This window comes from Asparagus officinalis, chromosome 4 (assembly GCF_001876935.1).
Source record: "Asparagus officinalis chromosome 4, Aspof.V1, whole genome shotgun sequence".
In the NCBI taxonomy this organism is placed as follows: Eukaryota; Viridiplantae; Streptophyta; class Magnoliopsida; order Asparagales; family Asparagaceae; genus Asparagus; species Asparagus officinalis.
This window is the reverse complement of record NC_033797.1, coordinates 132,247,277-132,254,926: the sequence shown is the minus strand read 5'-3', so window position 1 is coordinate 132,254,926 and position 7,650 is coordinate 132,247,277.

Sequence of the window (7,650 nt, the reverse complement as noted above, 5' to 3'; positions counted from 1 at the left end):
TAGCACTCTGACTCCGGGTCAGAACTCTTGAAGGTTGTACCTTGTGGGTATCCGGTATCCTGATCTCTTCCTGAGCTCGCTCTGGTGACTGTTGCCGTTCACCCTCCGTAATCGACTTTTCATATGACAAATATTCATTGGCACCCCGGGCACGGAACCGCTTAGCACTCTTCTTTGAAGCATACCATTTGCGGATGTCTCTTAAGCAGGAGGTATTCATGTGGTAAGCTGAAATCTGAGAAGCGGCCTGGTACCATGTACAGAAGCTCAAAGAAGTACGAGCATTGGGCGTCTTATGTGGTAGTCGGAATTTTGCTCCGGTACAACCAGCTACTGAGTAGTACCAAGCTCTTGCTCCTTCATACACATTACCTGTGTATGCAAGAGTAGGGTTTGGGTTCCCAACATAGAGCTGATCATAGCCAAATTGCCGAGAAAAACGATAAGGCTGATATGGTTCAATAAAGCATTTTCTCCCTTGTCGAAAAATAAGATAGCCCGGACGAATGTTTATGAGCCACCAAAAGGCACCCCTGCTAAGCATGGTAAAAGAATTCGGTCCCGGAGTGTCTTGATGAAGTTCTCCATACGCGCCACCCTCGAAAGCGGGAAACGTGCAAGCGATCTCATAGTTATAATCCCGTCTCAATATTTCACGGAATTTAACTTGATACCAACCAGCCCATTCAGAGGTTTCTAATTGCTGAACAAGAGGGTTTGAAGTGCCACTGGATTCAGGAGTCGTCATTATCGAAGGACAGTGCAACACGAACCAAGATACCAAATAAATGTATGGCATCGGCACTCGAGGAGTGGGGGTTTGAATGATAGTCTTCCCGTCAGAATCCACTTTCCTGACAGCAACAAACTCAGAAGATAGTTCCCGCAAACCACTTTGTAAGCAGCACACCATGGCTGAAAGAAGATTCAAGGGTCGTCCATAAGCCAATAGAACGGCGGGATACAAAACTTCTACTGTAATAGCATCCACTGGCCTTGTGGGGACCACACAACGCTTCAACCAAAGAGTTAGAAAACCATTTCGAACGTGGTAAACGCGGGGAAGACATCCTCCTCTACCTCGCAAGTATAATGAGAGGTTGTATCGTTGATGCGTTCAGTGATCTCCGCGAGAGTGCTGGCAGCCAAACGAGTCACCTCAGCCTCCTTGTCCCACAGATTTCGAAAAAGATACTCTGCCCACTGTCCTTGTTTTACGCCGCTTGCTCTTTTACCGGTTGTTTGCGCACAGATCTGGAAATGACACATCAATTCCCAATAAGTGTTGTAGATATCGGGAGCACCATTTTTCAGGATCTCTAATTCCCTGCTACCGGGAACGAACTCCTCATAAGGCAACTCTCCGAAAGACAATCCAGAGATCTCGAACATCTCGTGAAGAGCGAAGCCTAATTCACCAACAGGGGTGAAAAAGGTGCCAGTGTGAGGGTTGTAGAATTCCAGCATAGCAAAGAGTCCGCTGTAGTTCGGAGAAACGCCGTATCGAGTGGCTGTTATAGGAACTCTCAAGTCCGAAATTCTCAAAGGTTCTTCTAGTTCCTTCAAGACGAAATTTATCATCCGGGCCCACCAATCTGTATCACTAGAGTGAACCCAAGTAGGGGCCCTGAAATCCCTAGCAGGGAACTCTCCTTTGACAGAGATGAATGTTCTAATGAACACCTCCGCCAATTTAGCAGGCTCTCCGACAGGATGCTCTTTTTGGAATAAACCTGGCTTCAAAGCCATAAAATTATTGAAGCCAGCGGGATGAGTACCCCGATGAGTGATGTGCCCCGTAGCAACACCGCCTTGGTCCTGAACAAGTTCCCAATTCATCGACCGCGGGATAGAAGCGCACTGATAATAAGAGATCGGCCACATCCGCTCCAAATTGGGAAGGAAAAGACGACGGTTGTTGACTACCTTCAGCCATTTGTAATTCCCCTCGGACATCCGCTTGGGGTCCATTTTTACAGAATCCCCGAATAGGAAGGACGGCTTCTTTAAAATCTCACGCTCTGCGGTTTCGAATTTGGCATTTGTAACCAAAGACCTGAGAGTCTCAGGAAAGGCTTGAGTGATGAGCTTCGACCGTTCTTTGTGGGTGTTCTGAAACACTGGATATTCAAAGGCGAAGCTGAAGATTGTATTCTTCTCCGCACCTCCCGCATGACCGAAGTAGTGGTTGAAAGAAAGAGGCTCTTTGGAGTAGCATACTGCAAATAGAAAAATTAGTCATAAGAAGTCTAACTCAAGAATACAAGGTTCAAACCTGCGTTCGGGGTCTTGAACGCAGGGTCTCAACCTGCATCCGAAATTCTAAACGCAAGGTTCAGACCTGCGTTCGGGGTCTTGAACGCAGGGTCTCAACCTGCATCCAAAATTCTAAACACAAGGTTCAGACCTGCGTCCAAAATTTTTTAAACGCAGGGTCTGAACCTACGTTGAAATTTCAGGAACGATGGAGCTAGCCATACGTTTAATTGGTAAACACTGAGAATTATCTTGTGAGTTTAAAGATGGAATACGGATCGCCAATCAAGGGTCGAAAATGAGAGATCTGTCAAATCGACTTCCAATGGGTCAATCTTACCATTGGTTGAAGGAACTAGCGACGAAGGCGTGAGAACTTGATCATCCCCGGAGGCTCTTTGACCTCAATGGCCCATTTATAAACAGCTATAGCTGTCAAATCAAAGCGGGATTTTAGGCAAAATCTCACCTGAAACGTGATTTTCGCGTTTTCAAAAAAGAGGGGCTTCAGTTACCGAACACACACCCTCACATCCAAACCGTAGAATGCATGATATAAACATGCGTTCTGGCGGTCGAACTCAGCTTATCACATAAATAATCCTTTTAAAAGGGTTAACATTCCAAGCAATGGCGATATGATTAAGAGAGAAGATAAAGTGAATCCCTGTGAGGTCATCTTCCTGACTAAGCTGGGGATAAAGTCCCTCTTACACAAGCCTGTGGTTTTCTCCATCCATGATAAGGCCCAATTCATGTCAGAGAATGAGGAGGTCAACGAAGGTGCTCCACTTAACCTGTGACGGGGCGCATTCGATCAACAAAATCTTTGGGTTCCAAAGTGTTTCGAAAATTCGTCCCAGTCAACCGCGAACTTTCGAAAACTTTAGAGGGGGTTCTGTAGGCTGTCTAAAAATGATAATAGATAGCTGATTCCCCATCAAACACCCATCATTGAAATTATAATCTGACGACTTCCAGAAGGCTACGACTTGAAGACCTTCATATATCAAGGAGTTGAAGCAAGGATTACGAAACGACGATCTTTAGCAACGCTCTGACAGAAAGAGATTACAAATCGACGATCTCTTCAAACCAAGACGTAGAAGTCCTCACTGAATACCATCGTCAAGATATAACACCAATTCGAACACCAATGCCGCTTCTTGTGTGAGAGGATTGATCTTGATGGCTGCGACAACAACATGACTAATATCATATTAGCAACCATTAGAGATACTGATGAGCAGTGTAATGATTTTAGAAAAGCAGGAAGATCTAGAGAGCTGTGAACAAATATTCGACACACTGAGGAGCACATGGTCAAAACATGAAATTTTAGTGGAGATCGTGACTTGCAGTTGATAGAGCGTTATTGAGATACCTCAATTGTCACAAATGACCTGAATAAGACCTTCTTTATTGGTCATTGGTGTCATCCATATAGAAAGATAGAGAAACCTGAACGCAGCTCATCATCGCTGCCTAACGCAACTCATCAACCGCTGCTCAAACGCAGCTCATCAGCGCCGTCGAACGCAGCTCCAATCGCTGCCAAACGCAGCTCATCAGCGCCGTCGAACGCAGCTCCAATCGCTGCCAAGCACAGCTCATCAGCGCCGTCGAACGCAGCTCCAACCGCTGCCAAGCACAGCTCAAACGCAGCTCCAACCGCTGCCAAGCACAGCTCAAACGCAGCTCCAACCGCTGCCAAGCACAGCTCGAACGCAGCTCCAATCGCTGCCAAGCGCAGCTCAACATTGCTGCAGAACGCACCTCCAGATGCTGCGTTCAAACACAGAATCTATGCCAGAACGCACGTCAAAGCTCTGACCTGTTCAAACACGATCTAAGCAGTTTAGAAAACTGCTCTTCACCCACAATTTGAGGAGTGGCTTACGTGGGTTGTTACAACCGATTAATGAGGTAACTAAACCCTCATTTAGGAGCGGATTATGGGGGCGGTTACACCCCTAATCCTCCTATAAATATCAACAAACTCAACAGAGTTAAGCATCGGATTTTTAAGAATCGGATCGAGGGGTCGGAAGATAGCATCGGATTTTGATTAGATCTTCCAGAATCAGAAAAAGAGGATTGATTCCTTACACAGTCTGGGGAATCAACATCCATTGAGAATTCCAGATCTTCGAATATTTGGCTTATTAACCGAATCATTTTCGGTTTGAACATCTCTAATACTGTTATTAGAGTTTGAACCACAAAACCCATCAAGAGTTATTAACAAGACAAGACTGTTGTTCCAGTGAGTATAGATATTCGGATCGTCAACGAGAAGCAAACTCGACGCAAGCATTCGAGGGAGGCATCTCATCGCTACCAAGAAGAACCCAGAATTAAACAAAGGAGAGAATCCCGATCATTCTCTTCTCTTTTGTAACCAGGAATTCAAATTGTAATCGAGAGTTGAGAGAATTGTAATCATTCTTTTTCTAAGCAGTTAGAGAGAATAAAATCAAACGCAATTCTTTCCTTATATTCTTCAGAAGTGGATGAAGTCATTATGGCTGATACACCTCCCAATGACAATAACACTGGGGGTGGTTCAACAGATCCTCCCAATAACAACATTGAGGGTGGTTTAATTGCACCGCTTAGTAACACTGGAGGTGACTTAATTATTTCTGCTCGACATCACTCAGAGAGAGATGAAGATGAGAACAAGAAAATGCAAGAGCTTGAAAACAAAATCAACGCTTTGATGACAGCTCAAGAAGGGAAAAAGACAGGTATTCCGTGTCCCTATCCAAGAGAATGTGATTCAATACCATACCCGAGCAGTTAGAGAGAATAAAATCAAATACAGTTCTTTCCTTGTTTTCTTATTACAAATTTCCCAACATACAAAAGATGGCGACTCTGCTGGGGACTAGCTTCTCTGACGAAGAAGTAGTGGCGCAGTCCGACGTTCACCTCACTGGAACCATGGTCGAGACTCTTGTTGTGGAGTTTGACCAAGCCAAATACGAGGAGGCCCTCTCCGCTGGATCGCTTAGCCCTAAAGCTAGGCGAGATGCCTCTAAGAGCTTTAAAGAGGTATTAACTGCTGTTGAAACACCGAAGAAAGCCCTCTCCTTCGGCAAAAGCCTCAAACTTGCACTGCAAGCTGAAGATTCCACGCCCACTTCCACACGGCGTGTATTAGGATGCAAGAGGCCTATGACAGAGAAAGGTTCAATCAATGCCGACGACGCTGCAGCTAAGGCTTTGAAACAAGCCAAGAAAAACGCCGCTCGAAGACGGAGAAGATCCATCAGACGAGCACATCTCCGTGAAAATCAATCCCTCGCCCAACGCAAGGATTGTGTGGCCGAAGTTTTACCCAAACAGTGCGTTCACACTCCAGAACGCATCCTTCGAGGTAATGAATCCGACTATGAACCTCGGGTAATTCAACTTAAACGCAACCCTCAGTGGTGCGTTGTCCAATCAAAACACAGCCCTGTTAAGGGAAAACAGGCACCTCATGAGTGCGTCCAAACAAAACAAGACCCTAAGGGGCCTGTTCCATCAACTAAACGCAGGCCAAGGCCTAGTGTTTATAGATCACAACGCGACCCTCGCATTTCGACTCCCGAATGCGATGTGGTCCGCCAAGTTCAAGAGGATCGAAGTGGACTCAAGATTCACGTCCACCAAGAACCAGTCTCGCCCCCTCAAAAACAGAGGGTCCTATCTCCGATGAAGAATCAATCTCAAGGTCCTGACTTGCGAGATTCACTCTCTAGAAGAAAACCAATTCAGCAGGCGAATCATTCCTGCCATTGTGAGAGGATTATTTCAGCAGTCCTCTCCGAGTGCCAATGTTGCATACCTGAACCCCGACAATCGGTGTTCGACAGATTGGCGGATGTCGTCAGACCTACCAAGAGACGACGCCATCATAAGAAGAAAAATTCTGAAGCCGAGTATCCTCAGGTTACTATCAACATGACCAGCAGAGGGAAGATCTCGTATCCTAGTTCCGATGAATCAGAAAGGAGCCATTCCCCGACTGTTCGAGAAATTTGTGACGAGTTCGAAGGGGTGTATCGGCATACTCGATCACGGACCGGAGCTATACGACCGGTTAATTATCAAAGGTTAGCCAAAGGGATTACGACGAGTGATGAACATTCGGCAATAGCTGAATCTCAATCTTCGAGCTCTGTCGGAGCACAGAAGGTTTCTGTTTATATGACGGGAAACCCCGAGGACATAGCCAAAAGAGTAGACGAACATCATGTCATGCTCCAGGCACAACAGGAAACACTTCTCCAATTGAAGGATATGTTGACCCAGGTCCTGGCAGAAAAAGGTCAAAAACCTGAATCTTCCCGGAAGACAACATCAAAGGGAAAGCAAAAAAACCTGAATCTTCCCGGAAGACAACATCAAAGGGAAAGCAAAAAGTACACGAACATTCGGATCGTGAAACTCACCACCTGGGGTCCTCTTCTGAAGGTGAGAAGGAGGTGGAAAAAGAACTATATCCTCAGTCAACCAAAGTAGATGAGCTAGAAGCCCGCCTTAATGCAATGGCCAACAGAAGCGAGCTTCGCGAGGAAGGAGTAATACGACCTTATCCTGCAGAATGGGATACAGCTCCCTACCCACCAAAGTTCAAGGCCCCCACCTTACAACCGTTCGATGGCACAGGGTCGCCAAATCAGCACATCTACTACTTCAAATCTCAAACTGGAGATGTAGTATCAAACGACGCCATTCTGACCCGGCTATTCATCGGTACTCTCAAAGGTGTCGCGTTTGAATGGTTTATGAAACTGCCTGCTGGATCTATTCAGAAATGGGTAGATTTGGAAAGGCTTTTCTTGGCCAGATTCTTTGAAGACGACACAGAGGTCTCAGTCCCGACTCTTCTCGCCACTAAGCAGAAAAAAGGAGAGTCTATCAAGACCTATGTCGAAAGGTTCCGCAGCATGGCATTGCGATGCCCATCAGGTATGACTCAATCAACTTTGGTTGAAACTTGTAGGCACAACTTGCAGACCCAGCTTCTTGCTCAGATGGGGGTAGCAGAGTGTCGCTCCTGGAGACAACTGGTATCGCAAGGAGAGCAAGCTGAAGAGATTGTAGCTCGGATCAAAGCTGAAGAAGAGCCACAACCCAAGCCGCAGCAGCAACGCAATCAGAACAATGCCCAACGGTCTAAGGGAAAGGAGACCTTAGCAGCTGACTACACACAAGTACCACCGCCTACTAAGCAAGGAAAAACACCCAATCAGCAAAGAGCACCTAAGCAGTATTCGTTCAAAGAAGAGCATGTGGACACTCTGTTCCAACTACTTCGGAAGAACAATAAATTGCAGCTCCCTGAAATCAGAAAACCAGATGAAGCAGGAAAAGTGGATGATCCCAATTACTGTTGATATC